The sequence below is a fragment of the Bos mutus genome, chromosome 10 (assembly GCF_027580195.1).
Source record: "Bos mutus isolate GX-2022 chromosome 10, NWIPB_WYAK_1.1, whole genome shotgun sequence".
NCBI lineage: Eukaryota > Metazoa > Chordata > Mammalia > Artiodactyla > Bovidae > Bos > Bos mutus.
The window spans coordinates 81,714,306-81,730,514 of NC_091626.1; the positions used below are offsets into that span (position 1 = coordinate 81,714,306).

General features: G+C 40.4%; 2 non-coding genes across 2 annotated transcripts; both read right to left on the minus strand.

The window, feature by feature from the left end:
* Positions 1-803: 803 nt before the first annotated feature.
* Positions 804-885, minus strand: TRNAL-AAG (transfer RNA leucine (anticodon AAG)). The gene has a single exon. It is a non-coding gene; the product is annotated as a tRNA-Leu (tRNA).
* Positions 886-2,470: 1,585 nt separating this feature from the next.
* TRNAL-UAG (transfer RNA leucine (anticodon UAG)) lies at positions 2,471-2,552 on the minus strand. Its single transcript has one exon. It is a non-coding gene; the product is annotated as a tRNA-Leu (tRNA).
* Positions 2,553-16,209: the final 13,657 nt, after the last annotated feature.

Consider the following 16,209-nt stretch of genomic DNA (forward strand, 5'->3'; position numbering starts at 1 on the left):
CATTCAGATTCTGGGTTAAAACATTTTCGGACTTTTTGAAAGCAAGCTGTAGGGGCAGTGAGCTAATTTTCCAAGTTAGTTGTCCAAGATCCTTGATTCAAGTCTACAAGAATTTAAACACCTCCCTCCTCCGGTGGACATTGCCTTTTTGTTGAGTCACACTCCAGACATACTCCCTCAGACCCTCCCTGTTCTTCTCCCTTCCTGGTAGAGAAAGATGCAGAGTCTGCATCAAGAGACCAGAAATGGGGCTTGGGCGTGGGAAGGCAGATGCGTCCCAGAGCAAACAGACCAATGGAGAGCTGAGGACCTGAGGAACTAACTCTAAAGTCACCACTGTACTCTGACGACAGTATGGACCCAACGGCTACGCCCTGCACTTTTGCCAAAAGAGTTGCCTCTTGAATTTCGGTTTTACACTGCCCGCGAAGCCTCTGTGAATTTCCCTCTGTGAAAATGTAGGGGGGGAAAAGGGGGCGACACCACTCCCCCTTTCCCCTATCCTTTTATCAGTCCCTTGTGGAATGTGACAGCTTCCTCTTCCGGAGTTGCGTTTGCACCTAAAGCTTCCGTTTTAAGGTCTTAAAACTTGTTTCCGATGACCCCTATCCCCTTGGTGAAATTCATCTTTGAAGACTAATCAAAACGTCACTAATTAGCAAAACTTTCATGCCAGAAAACGGATTTGACTAGTTTTAACTGAACCTCGCTGCCACACGCTCAGTCTCTCACCTCTAACCCAGTAGGTGGAATATTTGTCTCATTTTAGATCTCAGTCTTCTGCAACTGGCAAAAACTTTCCTTGGCAGCGGTGGGATTCGAACCCACGCCCCCGAAGAGACTGGAGCCTTAATCCAGCGCCTTAGACCGCTCGGCCACGCTACCAGATGCTGGACACAAATTCACTACTCTTTCTGATAGTACTTTCTTTACATCTCAATTTTGCTTTATACAAAGTGTTCTCGAAGTCCTAACTTCAAACGTCAAGAGCAAGGGGTTCAGGGCACAGCGGACACTTATTGCAAAAGTTTACTCGCCTCGTTGGCTCTGAATTTTTCATCTTCCACCCAGGAAGGGGAAGAATTTAGTGAATGAATAAATGGGTAATGAATGAATTAAATCTGTACCACACACTAGGCTGTGGGCCTTCTGCAGTGTTACTATGTTTTATTCCTTGCGGCTTCCTCAGTCTGCCAGAAATCTCTTACAAAGATAAACGAAGGCTGTTGCTAATTAAAGCTACGAAAATCTTCAACGAACATGACATCCAATGGCGTTTTTAGAGCAATTGCAAATGCTCCAGCGCCTATTTGGAATCTAACCAACAACCTAAAGATGCCAACAGAATTCTATAACTCCCCCTATTTCCACCAGCTGAGACATCAAAGAATGCACACATGTGGCTCTGCTGAATTATTTCTTTAGAAAAGAAGCTTCTTATATTTTTTCTCCAGAAAACAATCAGCTGACTGATTCATATGGAAAATTCATATGGAACTGTCCAAACTATCACTTGCCTGGAGAATTCCATGGACAGAGGAGCCTGGTGGGCTCTAGTCCATGGGGTCTCAAATAGACAGGACTGAGCAACTAACACTCACTTCATTTTCAGAAGCTGACTAGAGTAACAAGTCAGATGGACAAATTTATTGCTTGCCTTCAATAGTCCAGTCATCTCCACCTACTAAAATGAACCAATGACTCCTCAAAGGCTTAAGGAAGAGGAGATGCCTGGATTCAAATCTGAGTGCAGTAGGTGCCAAACCATGCCCAATGCACCCTTTGGGAACCAAAAGTGGTGCATATTGGGCAGGAAAGGCACTGCCCTCTAGGGTCAGAAAGTGAGAGTGTTCCTTAAAGAGCTCAAATTCTGATTGTGAACCCATCCTAGGACACTATGTGCTAGGTAGGGTCAGAGTACTCTTCCTTGGGTGACTCAAGCCTTGGAATTAAATCACTTGCCTGAGCTGATGGGGCTTCCCTGGTGGCACAGATGGTAAACTGAGGAGCAATTGCCTCCCTCGATGATTCTCTTCCAGCTTAACCCATCTTCTTTACTGGCCTGACTTTACCATCCTTGCCTGGAAGGGAAGGAAAGAGAAAGGATGAGTGAGGGAGTGGGTGCTGTTTAAGTGAGGAGAGCAGCAGATAAATAGAGATAATCCTGTAGGGAACAGTAGGGATCCCAGAGGCAGTCAGCAGCAGAAACTGCACAGGGACATTCTGCAACTGCCCGAAGTTTGCTGGCTTAGCAGCAAATGATGAGACCATCTGACTTCACTCCCTGCTCCCCTCGCTGGGGCAGCCCGTTGTGGGGCACCTGCACTTTCAAGGTAATTTCAAGGTTCTCCACCTCTCTTCTCTCAACTTGAAAAAGCCTCAGCTTAAATGCTTTCCCTTTGGCAAGTCCTTATCCGGTCCTGTAGTGAGGACGTGGGTCGTGAACATTCACGATCAAGAAACAAAACCTTGGCAGCGGTGGGATTCGAACCCACGCCTCCAGAGAGACTGGAGCCTAAATCCAGCGCCTTAGACCGCTCGGCCACGCTACCGTACCCACATCAGGTATTCCCCTACACTCGCTAGTTATACCTTTCTGCCTTTTTTTTTTCCCCCAGCGTTGTCCTCTACTCTGTGACCCCAAATCTTGATTCTAGATATCACCAGAGGACACTAAGAAAGTTCTCTGCTCTACTAGAACTCGAACCTGTATCCACCCAACCCAAATAGCTTTTCTCACTCGAGGAAGTAAAAGGGAAATAACTTCAAAGGCAAGTATCGCTCCGGAAGCGCAGCTCTTAGGGTATGGACTGAAACAGCTTCCCGAAGGTGGGTCACATGAGCTTCTGCTTTGCGTCCAGTAAGCGCTCAAAAACTATTTGTTGATTGGACAAAAAGTGATTAGTATCCATATCATTTGGGGATACTGGTGGTGGAGGAGTAAGAATGAGCAAAGCTGCCTTTCCCTGTCAGCTCCGCGTGCCTGGACTTCAATTTTTTGCTAAATTTTGAGTTCGATACTTTTCGATTCTGAAGCTAGGAGAGCAGTCTTGAGTCTCCAGGAGGCATGGATAGGGCGTGCGTTAAAGGATTAAAATAAACAAACAAACAAAAAACGAAACGAAACAAAACCATAGTTCCCTTTTGCTCTTAGTGGCCGAGAGCCCAAAAAGCCGACGCCAATCAATGCCCGCTGCCTAGTGTCAGCCCAAGCAGAATCTTCCCAACTCAGCCTGTTGCAAGAGAAAGCTGTCTTTTAGGTTGGATCGGTTCCTGCTTCCAGGGAGCCTTCAGTCCCTTTCTTTGGAACATATATTTCTGCGTCTCCCAGAGAGGTCCTGTCTCCCCTGCGCAGTTGTAGCCATGCAGCGGTTATTACCACTGACGACTGCGGAAGGAGAAGCCAGAGAAGCCCTTCTCCAAGGACTGAGGCAGGATTCTGAGCCCAGGCTGGTACTCTGCGTGCTCCCGCACCTCATCCTACCCGGAATCCCGAGCCTGCAGGCCTACGGAGAGGAGCCTGAGAACCGAGTCGGAAAGAGAGAAAATTAGCATTACACTGTCACTCCTCTTGACACACAGAAGAGTAGCCACACACATCAGTTTTCCAAACGTTTGAGCATCTGTTTAGAGTCCACACACTTGAGTCTCCGTGTTCCCTATGCGGAAAGGAACTCTTGCTTTTTTTCCTCACAACAAATTGGAAATAACAGAACGGCCAGATGCTGCTATCTCTTTCGCTAGTGTGTGGCTGTAGCAGAATTATTTCACAATTACTGCCTAGACTTGGAGGTGGTGGTGGGGTCGGGGAATAGGTGACAGCAAAAGGCTGGGTGGTGGGATTGGGGGATGTTTGGACCGATTTTCTGCCTTCTAAGAAAGTAGAAATTGTGGCTCCTTGATGACATCGGATCACACCCTCCATTTAATAACATTAAAGCTATTTGGGGAGCACATTTCCACCAAGAGCTTTAAATGGTGAGGTTATATATGTTCATGTTCTGTGCCTCCCTCTCTCTTGCAAATATACAGTCTATGTTAGGGAAGAAGCACCCAGACCTGGCTCACTTCCTTAAGAACAGACACTTGTCACTGTCTCTTAATTTCCCCCAAGAGAAGAGAAAATTAATCCTATGGTAGTGTTGGGGGTTCCCTGGACATATAAAGGGGATTTTCCCAGAGCCTCCTGTAAAATTCTGTGGTCTTTGTTGTAGGTGGAATTTTGTCCCTCCAAAAGGTTATATAGAAGTCCTAATCCCCAGTGCCCCAATATGTGACCTTATTTGGAAACAAGATATTTACAGAAGTAACCAAGTTAAAATGAAGTTATTAGTGTGGGCATTAATCCAATATGGCTGGTGTCCTTATACGAAGGGGAAATTTGGGCATAGAGACAGAGATCTCTTCTTGAAATCCCGTAAGTTTTAACATAAAAGTGAAGGGAGCAGGGATTGGAGGAAGACTGCTAACTCAGATCCTCTGTGGGATCTCTGTCAATGAACCACAATGCATTTTCAAGGGTTAAAGAGGTAGGCATATTGGGGCCAGAGCTCCCTGCTGCTGTGGAGAGAGACATCACTGGAGAGGGGCATCTCGAGCACTGACTCTCAAATGTAGCAGGCATCACAGTCACCTGAGGGCTTATTAAAAAGGCAAATTGTTGGACTCTGCTCTTGGAATTTCTGATTTAGAAGACCAAGAGCCTAAGAATTTATATTTCTAACAGGTTTTTAGGTGATGCAAATGCTACTGATCCAGGGACCATGCTTTGAGAACCATTGATTGCAGCAGAGATCAGTTTTGTAGAATTTTTGAATTCCAGCAGAAATGAGGAAGGTGAACTAAAGGAGTTAAAGATCTGCAGATGTCTTGAAAACAGTGTGCAGGGAAGAGATGGTGCTCAGTGTGGTGGCAGTGGGGGAAAAATGAGAAGCCTTAGATATAAAGATCTGTAGATGTCTCTAAAGCAATGTGCAGGGAAGAGGTGTGTGCTCAGTGTGGTGGCAGTGGGGGAAAAAATGAGAAGCCTTAGATATAAAGATCTGTAGATGTCTCAAAAGCAATGTGCAGGGAAGAGATGTGTGCTCAGTGTGGTGGCAGTGGGGGAAAAAATGAGAAGCCTTAGATATAAAGATATGTAGATGTCTCGAAAGCAATGTGCAGGGAAGAAATATGTGCTCAGTATGGTGGCGGGGGGGAATTGAGAAGTCTTAGATATAAATGAGAGGGAAAAGCAGAAAACCTTGGCAAAATAGTAAAGACAACTGTTAAGAACAAGGAAAAGGTCTTTCCAATACTAAGGAACAGTACCGACCACTTTATGACCCGTAAGACATGAATAGACTGTGAACCCAAGGATGCCCAGGACTAGAAACACTGGAGATCTCAGATGAACTACACAAAAATGAAATCAAATTGTGCTATCTTCTGAGGTCTCTGGCCAAGTGTATTTGTTTTGCTGGGCATGACAGGTGAGTACGCAGGCAAAACTAGGAGAAATGGGCCACATGGACAGCTCTTCACATGTTCAAATTAATCAAATGAGATCATCCTGGAAACTCAGTACCAGGGATCTTTCTCATCTGTGGAAGAACCTCCGAGATTTGACATCTAGAAAGTCTGAAGTCCATGAACAATGAACCTGCAAGATCTTGGTCCAAGAGCAGGGAATCTCAACTACCTTGATCTTCTAAGTCCAAATGTGTTTTTTATTATGTCAGTTTTACAGGCTTCAACAAGGTGGCGTGCACACCCTTGTCAGTGGTGTGCAAAATACCTGTGTTCTGCTTTGAATCATGGAGACCTAAGAATGTCTTCCAGGACACGAATCCTACAGTCCTCCATTCTGTCAGCAGAGTGACTGAAGTTTGTGTGGACTGAAAAAATGTACAACGTGGGAGTTGTGAGTTAAGTTTTATCTAGGGAGACTATAGCTCAGCAAAGTGTCTCAGATAGCTCTGAGGAACTATCTGCTCTGAAGAGGGAGGGAAGTGTGAGGTGTGTAGTGTCTCTCAGTTGTGTCTGACTCTTTGTGATCCCATGGACTATAACCCGCCAGTCTTCTCTGCCCATGGGGTTCTCCAGGCAAGAATACTGGAGTGGGTTGCCATTCCCTTCACCAGGGGATAGGGGAAGTCAGTATTCTCTATGATTTGAGCGAAGGGGGATATGCTCAGTCAAGCACACATTTTGGCAGAGGCCTACTGCTAATCACAAGGAGAAAATGTTTCTGTTAATGATTTTAGTGCTTTTCCAAATGTGAGAAGATCCAAGAATTTGAGCTCATAAAATCTTCTCCTGAAAATAACTACCTGAATACCCTGTTCTGCCAGTTTTTCCTAGAGCACAGAGTGCCTCATTCCTGTTCTCCACCCTGAGCTCCTTTCAGGATGTGTTGAAGGTCAGTGACTGCAGCAGCTAGTGACTTAATCCTTGTAGAGGCAGAAGGCAAATGGCAATTTTTAGTTGACATATGCATAGTAAACTTTATTCAAAATTTCTTTTTTAGGACTCTATCCAATCACCTCTCAATACCACATATTGGTTACTGTGCTCATAAAATCTTCAATGATCTCACTGAATATTTTGTCCACTTGTTTAACTCTTACTGAGAGAGATTTGTTCAAATATCCAGTCATGATTGTGTGTTTCTCTATTTCTATTTCTTCTCTCAGTTCTGTCCACTTTTGTTTCTTACCTCTGAAGATGTGTTATTAGATACATAGAAATTCAAGATTATTGTGGGAGAGCTTAAACAGAATTTATTTTTAGGGAAGTTTTAAGTCCACAGCAAAAGTGAGTAAAAAGTGCATAGAGTTCCCATATACCTCCTGCCCCTACATGCACAGCCTTCTCCACCATCAACATTCTACACTAGGGTGGTGTAGGATGGTACATTTGTTACAAGCAATGAATCACACTGATACATCATTGTCACCCCCAGCCATGGTTTACATTTGGGGTCACTCTATTTTTTTAATTTTTTATTTTGTATTGGGTATAGTAGATTAGCAATGTTGTGATGGTTTCAGGTGAACAGTGACGGGACTCAGCCATACACATTTGCATGGAGCCTTTCTCCCTCAAACTCTACATTAGGGATCACTCTTGGTGTTATAAATTCTATGGTTTCTGACAGATGTATGGCATATATCCACCATATCAAATAGAACAGTTTCACTGCCCTAAAAGTCTTCTGTCCTCTGACTATTCATCCCTCTCTCCCCACAACCCTTAGCAACCAATGATCATTTTGTTGTGTCCATAGTTTTGCCTTTTTCTCAGAACATCATGTAGTTGGAATCATATAATATGTAGCCTTTCAGATGGGCTTCTTTCACTTGCTGCTGCTGCTGCTGCTAAGTCGCTTCAGTCGTGTCCGACTCTGTGCGACCCCAGAGACGGCAGCCCACCAGGCTCCACCACCCTGGGATTCTCCAGGCAAGAACACTGGAGTGGGTTGCCACTGCCTTCTCCAGTGCATGAAAGTGAAACAGAAGTCGCTCAGTCGTGTGCGACTCTTCGCTACCCCATGGACTGCAGCCTACCAGGCTCCTCCGTCCATGGGATTTTCCAGGCAAGAGTACTGGAGTGGGGTGCCGTGGCCTTCTTTCACTTAGTAAAATGCATTTGAGTGTTTTGTCTTAGCTCAGGCTGCCATACAACATACCATAGATTGGGTGACTTGAACAACAGAATTTTATTTACTCACAGTTATGGAGGCTAGAAGTCTAGAGTGCTAGGATGGTTGGATTCTGATGCAAGCTATCTTCCTGGCTTGCAGTCAAGCATTTTGTCCTCACATGGTACAGAGTGAGAAAGAAAGTTAGCTTTTTGGCATCTCTTCTAAGAAGGGCACTAATCCCAGCATGAGGGTTCCATCTTCATGATGTCATCTAACCCTATGTACCCCCAAAAGACCCATCTCCAAATACCATTACACTGGAGGTTAGTGTTTCAACATGAATTTGGGGGAAACATAGGCATTCAGTTCATAATATTTCTGCCAGGTCTTTTCATGACTTGATAGCTCATGCCTATAGGTCTTAGTGCTAAATAATAGTTCATTGTATGAATGTACCAAAAGGTACCAAAAAGAATGTTGTGCTTTGTATAGAATTGACCCTTTAATAATAAAATATTCCTCAATATCTCATATAGTATTTCTCACCGTAAAGAATCTGTTATCTGATACTGAGGTAGCTACATCAACTTTTTAAAAAAATTTTCATAGTATGTCTTTTCCATTTTTTACTTTTAACATATCTATATGATGGAAATAATTTTCATATATTGAGGTATAGGCACATTATTCTAGCTTATACACAATTTGGCTTGAACTTTATGCTAACTAGAACAGTCTGTCTTATGACCTGTCAAACATGGGTTGTACATCTGCTTTAACCATTAAAGAAAAGAATAGACTTTTAAGTCAAAATGGGGTAACTGTGGTTTAGGCACTCAAAATGGAGCTGGGTGGCCATTGTGGATATGATTTCAGGCGTGTTCCTGAATCTAAGAATTTGAATTTTATTGTTGTTGTTGTTTGCTTGTTTTAACTGTATGGGACTCAAAGACTACACCAGCTGTTCTCAAAATAGCATCTGCTAGCAGCAATCAGCCCGTAATGGAAGAATTGCAAACATGTCCTTGTAGGTGGATTGGTAAATATTTACTACACATGATACTGGGAGTGAATGTTCTCCCTTAACACAGAGACACACACACTCATTGGTGTTAGTTACACATTTTGTCTACATTATATGAATATTTGTATACTATGTGTAATCATTTAGAAATATTTTTTGACATCTAATGTAGAAAGTAATAAAATAGTATGATTCTAACTCTACAATAGTCCTTCCTAAGATATTAATAGCATGAATAAAATTAATTTATTAAAATTAAACTCATAGAATTTTACTTTTTTGTGAAATATGACTTTCATAGTTCACTGATTTTAAGAAGAAATTAGTTGACAAAAAAACTGACAGTTTCAGAGTTCTAAGAGTTACAAGTTTTTCAAATTACAAAAATTTCAAGTAATACTTGGTTTAAAATTACAGGGAGCAGTAAGAGGATTTTGGGGAATATGGATTTTCAATGATTTTTTCACACTGTACCTGATTCTTTTAATTTTTCCTTAGTGAGCTAATTTCAGAATTTGGATTGAAACTAAATACTGAATTTATTTTAGCAACTTTAAAGTTTTATTTTAGAATGTATCATATATTCTATCAGAATTGTGAATTAGGAAGATTGATTAATTGGGGATTTGAGATAAGATTCCTGGAAATTGAGAAAACCCCAGAAGTGTAATCTAGATTACCGTCCATCTTGCTGTCCTGTACTCAAACTCAACAGTCAAGGTAAAATATTGTAGATTGGAAAGTATTGATTTTCATAGTTTTTGCTTTGATTGTCATAAAATTTATAGAATGACCAAGCTTGTCATCAGCTTCTAGCAGCTGACCTCACAAGTATCAGATCAGATTCAGATCAGTCACTCAGTTGTGTCCGACTCTTTGCGACCCCATGAATCGCAGCACGCCAGGCCTCCCTGTCCATCACCAACTCCCAGAGTTCACTCAGACTCACGTCCATTGAGCCAGTGATGCCATCCAGCCATCTCATCCTCATAGGTGAAGAAAAAGATACATGGAATTCACTATCCATTTTATTTTATTCTTGTTTTAGGTGGTGATACTTCTTTACATCAAAACATTGATTTAAAATAAAATAACTTTCAGTGTTTTAAACTAATTTAAGTATGCTAATATCTCTGATTAGCCATTTTGGAATCTTTTTTCAAGTGAAATATTTCTAAGGTGATTTAACCTCCTTGTGTATATTTGACTTGAGTTACACTTTTCAGCGTTTACTCTGGTTTGTCCCCAAACCACCTCCATTTAGAATGATTTGATCAAGTAGTCAAATCAGTGTTATAAAAATAAGTCTTCACTGAATTCTTGCTAAAATTACAAAACTTTCAAAAGTGTAGTCTGTCTACTGTAGTTTCATTTATCAGACTTTATGATGATTTTGAGATTTAATTTTTAATATCATCTAGCAACCTAGGAAATAAGTACATATGGTTGCTTATACCTTTTTTTTTTTCAAGTTTTCAGAGTGTTTTATTTCTACCCTTAATAACAGACATAAACATTTTGCTCTGAATTATGGTTAACTCATGATACAGAGTTTCTCAAGTTTTTTTTTTTTTTTTTTCTTTTTCTGCAGCTAGCTTCTGACCACACCTTCTATACCGTAACATATGTACACTTCATAATAACTTATTTAACTTTGGAACCCAGTAGTTTAACAGTCAAGTGTAGCATTCAACTTCTTATAATTAAACATTTAATTGGTTTGTAACATTTAAAGCATAGTTTGCCAATTTAAAGCTTTTATGACTTAATAAGTGTAATGGTAAACTTATGTGAAAATGGATTCAGAGTTTTATTTTGGAGTATGTTGAAATATCAAGATTATGTTTATTGGCTTTAAATTGATTTCTGGAAAATTAAAGATCTTAAAGTTTAGAGACATAATACTAGTTGGAATATGTGCTTTGCATCCTTTTGAACAAAAGATCTATTAAAACATGGTATGAGGTTTAGAGGAGAGAGAAACATTGGAAGGCTTCTATTTAATGTTAAGGAACTTGTCTCACTTTGAGAGATGGGGCCAATTACTAGTAGTCATTTAGGAAGGGTCAGGCCTGTGTCTGTATGGCTCTGTTTTTAATCTCTGTAGAATGACCTTCACTTCAAAATAGGTTGTAAATGAAAAGTGCATTTGTATGCAAAACATGAAAAACCTTTTCTTGGAAAACTTGTCAAAGTTTTCAATGACAAACTTGGTTATGTCATTAGGTATAACTGAATTTGTTATATAAGAAAAAAGCCAGGTGTATAGATTTTGTTTGATAAGTAGTACATACCTGAGAAGTAGGTTTGATAAATTTGTGATATTCTGAAGGATTTCAAAGCACTTTTGAAAGCTTGAGAGTAATGTTACTGATTCTTAAGTATAATGGCATTTTCTTGATGTAGGTATGTATAAGTGTACTCCTAACCTTAAAAAGGCATGGTTAATAGATATTCTTATGAGTAGGAGAATCTAAGAGTGTTCATACAACTCATACATGCTTAAACTTGTCTTGGCAAAGAGTTTTTCCTTCTTCAGATTAAAACAGTACTTGAGTTAACAAACTGGCGTTATCTGTTGAACACAGGTGGCCCTTCTTGGTCTCTTACAAAGAGGAAATAAACTCAAAGCGACTCTAAAAAGATAGAATGTAAGGGAGATAAAATTTAGATATGAGGAGCTTCCTGTTACTTTTGCTTACTTTAGGTTACCAACCCAGTGAGAAGTAAAAAAATCGGTAGAACTTAATAGTATTTAGTCTGTAGGCTGCCCTGCTCCTGTGTGTGTGCTCAGTGCTCAATGTTGTCTGACTATGCGACCCCGTGGACTGCAGCCTGCCAGACTGCTCTGTCCATGGAGGTTTCCAGGCAAGAATAATGGAGTGGGTTGCCATTTTCTACTTTCCAGGCAGGAGGCCCAACAAAATAGACAAAATCCTTGCCGCAGAGATCTTATGTTCTGATAAACTCTTCCTTAGTTTACAACTGTGCTCCCTTCATGGTTTTCTTGAATTATGAGTGGGATTTGGCATGTGTGATGTTTTCTACACTTTGCTTAGAAGCTGTGATTAGAGCTTTACTATTTTTAATAAGAGAGAAGGAAGAGGACGTTTTCTATAACTGGACAAAAACTGGAATATGAAAAGAGGAGTAGGAAGAGAGAAATAGTGTTATACCTAAGATTAAAATGTGAGCCAAAGATAAAAAAAAAAAAAAGAGAGAGAGATTCCTATATTAGGCATGTGAGAAGCTGGGGAAAACACCATTTACTGTCCAATCTTGGATAGAGGAGTTCTTGGACAGGAGAATGGGAGAAAAGATGGAATAGTGGGAGAAGGGTAAACAGGGCTTTTAACAAGTCTGGTTTAAGTAACTTGGGATGTTCCTATAAAATATATGTTATTTGTGTTTGGAAAAGATCCTTTTCCTTTTCTTTTGTGAACATAGTTGAAAGATTAGTGGTTGGCCAGTAGTGTTTGACAGAGAAGGCAATGGCACCCCACTCCAGTACTCTTGCCTGGAAAATCCCATGGACAGAGGAGCCTGGTAGGCTGCAGTCCATGGGGTCTCTGAGGGTCGGACACGACTGAGCGACTTCACTTTCACTTTTCACTTTCATGCATTGGAGAAGGAAATGGCAACCCACTCCAGTGTTCTTGCCTGGAGAATCCCAGGGACGGGGGAGCCTGGTGGGCTGCCGTCTATGGGGTCGCACAGAGTCGGACATGACTGAGGTGACTTAGCAGTAGCAGCAGCAATCCTTGTTTAACAAACACCTTTATTTCTTGCCAGATCCAATCCTAAACCTTGACAAACAACTTACATAACTTTGAAGTTTTTGCCTATGTAAGCTTCTCCCATTTGTAAGCCACTGCAACACAGTTCAAGAGCTTATTGAATCTGTGTCTCCTGGGTTATAGTCTTTGGTTTGGCACAGATCAAACTCTTTTCTATTTCTGTTGTTTATTGATTATTTCTGTTAACACATGTATTTACATTTAAAATGTTTTCTATAAATAGCATAGAGTTAGATCTAATTTTACTAAATCTAGCAATTTTTGATTTTAAGAACAGTGTTTATTTCACTTATGTTAAATGTAATTTCTGAAATAGAGGAGATTAAGTCTCCTGATTGCTATTTTCTTTCTATTATTCCCATCAATACTTTTTAAAAATAACTATTGAGATATGATTTATATACCTAAATTCATCCTTGTACGTGTACAATTCAATGACTATTTTAGTAAATTTATCAAGTTGTACAACCACCATTATAATCAAAGTTTAAAACATTTGTATTATCCTACAATAAGATCCCTCTTTATCTTTTCTTTGTATCTTATTCCTTGTTAACCAAGAATTCTAGGAACAGAGACCTGATTGAGACCAAAAAAAAAAAAAAAAAATTTTTTGAGGGTTTGTTAAGAGAGCAGCCCAGGAGGCACAAATTCAAGGAAACACTTGAATTGTGTTCCATTGGATTACAAAATGAGGAAAGCTTACAAAGGCAAAAAAACATAAGTTGTTTGTCAAGGATTAGAAGAAGTAAGGGTGCTTATTTCATAAGGATTGATTGGGGTTTGAAATGATAACGCAGTTGTGAAATGGGTGGGAACACTTTGAAACTACAAGCTTGTAGCAAGAACTTGCTATCAAATGTTGTTTTGAAATTGACTAGTGATGTCCTTGAGTTTGATACAGGTCAGAAAGTTCAAGCTCTCACCTCTTTAGTTTATTCTTAAGTATTTTGTTGTTGTTATTGCTGTTGTGAATGGGATTGTTTTCTTAATTTCCTATTTGCATAGTTATTGTGTACAGAAATGCAACTGATTTTTGCATGTTGACTTTATATCCTGAAACTATACTGAGTTCACTTATTAGTTCTAACAGGTTTTTTTGGTTGTTGCTCAGTAGTTTGGATTTTTTGCATATATAACCATGTCATCTCTATACAGAGATGATTTTACTTCTTTCCAATTTGGATGCTTTTTATTTCTTTTTCTTGTCTAATTGCTCTGACTAGGACTTCCTGTACTGTGTTAAATAGAAGTGGTGAGAGTGGGCATTCTTGCCTCGTATCAGATCTCTGAGGGAAAGATTTCAGGTTTCCCCCATTAATTATGGTTTGTTAGCTGTGGAATTTTCATATATGACCTTTGTTGTGTCGAGATAAGTCCTTTCTATACCTATTTTAGTAAGAGTATTTTTTTTATCATGAATGGATGCTGAATTTTGGCAAATGCTTTTTTTGCATCTAGAGATGGTCATGGAGAAGGGAATGGCGACCCACTCCAATTACTGCCTAGAAAATTCCATGAACAGAGCAGCCTGGAGGGCTACAGTCTATAGTGTCCTAAAGAGTTGGACTGGAGGAGGAAATGGCAACCCACTCCAGTATTCTTGCCTGGAGAATCCCATGGACAGAGGAGCCTGGTAGGCTACAGTCTATGGGGTTGCAAGAGTCAGACAGCGACTAAGCATAGCACAGAGGTGGTCATGTGGCTTTCTTCTTTTCCTGTTAATATAGTTTATCACGTTGATTGATTCACACATGTTGAATCATCTCTGCATCCCAGAGATAAATCCTACCTGGTCATTGTGATGATCCTTTTAATATACTGTTAAATTCAATTTGCTAGCATTTTGCATTGATAGTGGCCTGTAATTTTCCTTTCTTGTACTATCTTTGTCTGTTGTTGGTATCTGCATGATACTGGCTCCATAAAATGAGATTGAAAGTGTTCCTTGTTTTCCTAACGTATGTATTCAACCCTGCTGCTGCTGCAGCTAAGTTACTTTAGTCGTGTCCGACTCTGTGCGACCCCATAGACGGCAGCCCACCAGGCTCCTCCATCCATGGGGTTTTCCAGGCAAGAGTACTAGAGTGGGGTGCCATTGCCTTCTCTGGTATTCAACCCTACTAGGGCAAATTTCCTATGAGAAATGCCTGACTTTCCTTCACAGTCCTAATGTGTGATGCCAAACCCTCAGGAAGACGTACTTTCCACTGAACAAATGTGTAGGAAACAAAGGTTGCCCTGTTAGGCAAATAAGTTTTTTAGGTGGGGCTTCTCTCACTGAAAAGTGTGTCTGCTTGAGGGTCTGAAATTATGAATTAGACTGAGAAAGGAGGTCAGACATTTTTCAAAGGAAATCTGCCCCAGTAGGGCTAAATGTACATGCCACATTAAACGGATTTCACCCTTTTTGTTATAAACATTATCTTATATATTCTCAGTCTCAATAGGTAACCATATGTTTATTTTTAGGTAACTTCTTCTCTTTTCTGTAAGGATACTCTGTGTGTGTTGGGTGGGTGGGGCATTCATCTCTGTTAGTGTTAGGTACACCATTTAGTGACCATATAAAATGAGAACTGGCCCCTGAATTCAGACTAGTGTCCTGGAATTTAAATTAGATAAGAGCTAGAAGTCTCTTAGAGATTTCCAGTGCTTGTTTTACCAATAATTTCAGGAAGAGGAAACTAAAAGAATCTATTGGGTTCCAGATTTCTGGGGGCAATAATATCCTTTACTCCCTGAACATATCTGTGTAGTAGTTTGCCCTCCATTTCAAGTATTTATTAATACCACTGTGTGCTGGTCACTTTGTTAGGTATTTTGGAAACCCATACAACCTTCCCCTCAAGGAGCTGAGAATACAGTGCATAAAACTGCTTGTTGTTGTTGTTCAGTCGTTAAGTCTTGTCTGACTCTTTGCGACCCCATAAACTACAACACACCAGGCTTCCCTGTCCTTCACTCTCTCCCTGAGTTTGCACAAACCCATATCCATTGAGTCAGTGTTGCCATACAACCATCTCATCCTCTGTTGCCCCCTTCTCCTCCTGCTCTCAATCTTTCCCAGCATCAAGGTCTTTTCCAATGAGTGGTCAAAATATTGGAGCTTCAGCTTCAGCACCAGCCCTTCCAATGAATATTCAGGGTTCATTTCTTTAGGATTGACTGGTTTGATTTCCTTGTAGTCCAAAGGACTCTTAAGAGTCTTTTCTAGCACCAGTTTGAAAGCATCATTTCTTTGTTGATCAGCCTTCTTTATGGTCCAACTCTCACATCCATACATGACTACTGGAAAAACCATAGCTTTCACTGTACAGACCTTTGTTGGCAAAGTATGTCTCTGCTTTTTAATACACTGTCTAAGTTTGTCATAGCTTTTCTTAAAGCAAATGTCTTTTAATTTCATGGCTGCAGTCACCATCCACATTGATTTTGGAGACCAAGAAAATGAAATCTGACACTGTTTCCACATTTTCCCCATCTATCTGCCATGAAGTAATAGGATCAGATGCTATGACCTTCATTTTTTGAATGTTGAGTTTTAAGCCAGCCTTTTCGTTCTCCTTTTTCACATTCATCAAGGCTCTTTACTTCCTCTTCGCTTTCTGCCATTAGGGTGGTGTCATCTGCATATCTGAGGTTATTGATATTTCTCCCGACAATCTTGATTCCAGCTTGTGCTTCTTCCAGCCCAGCGTTTCTCCCCATGTACTCTGCATATAAGTTAAATAAACAGGATGACAATATACAGCCTTGACATA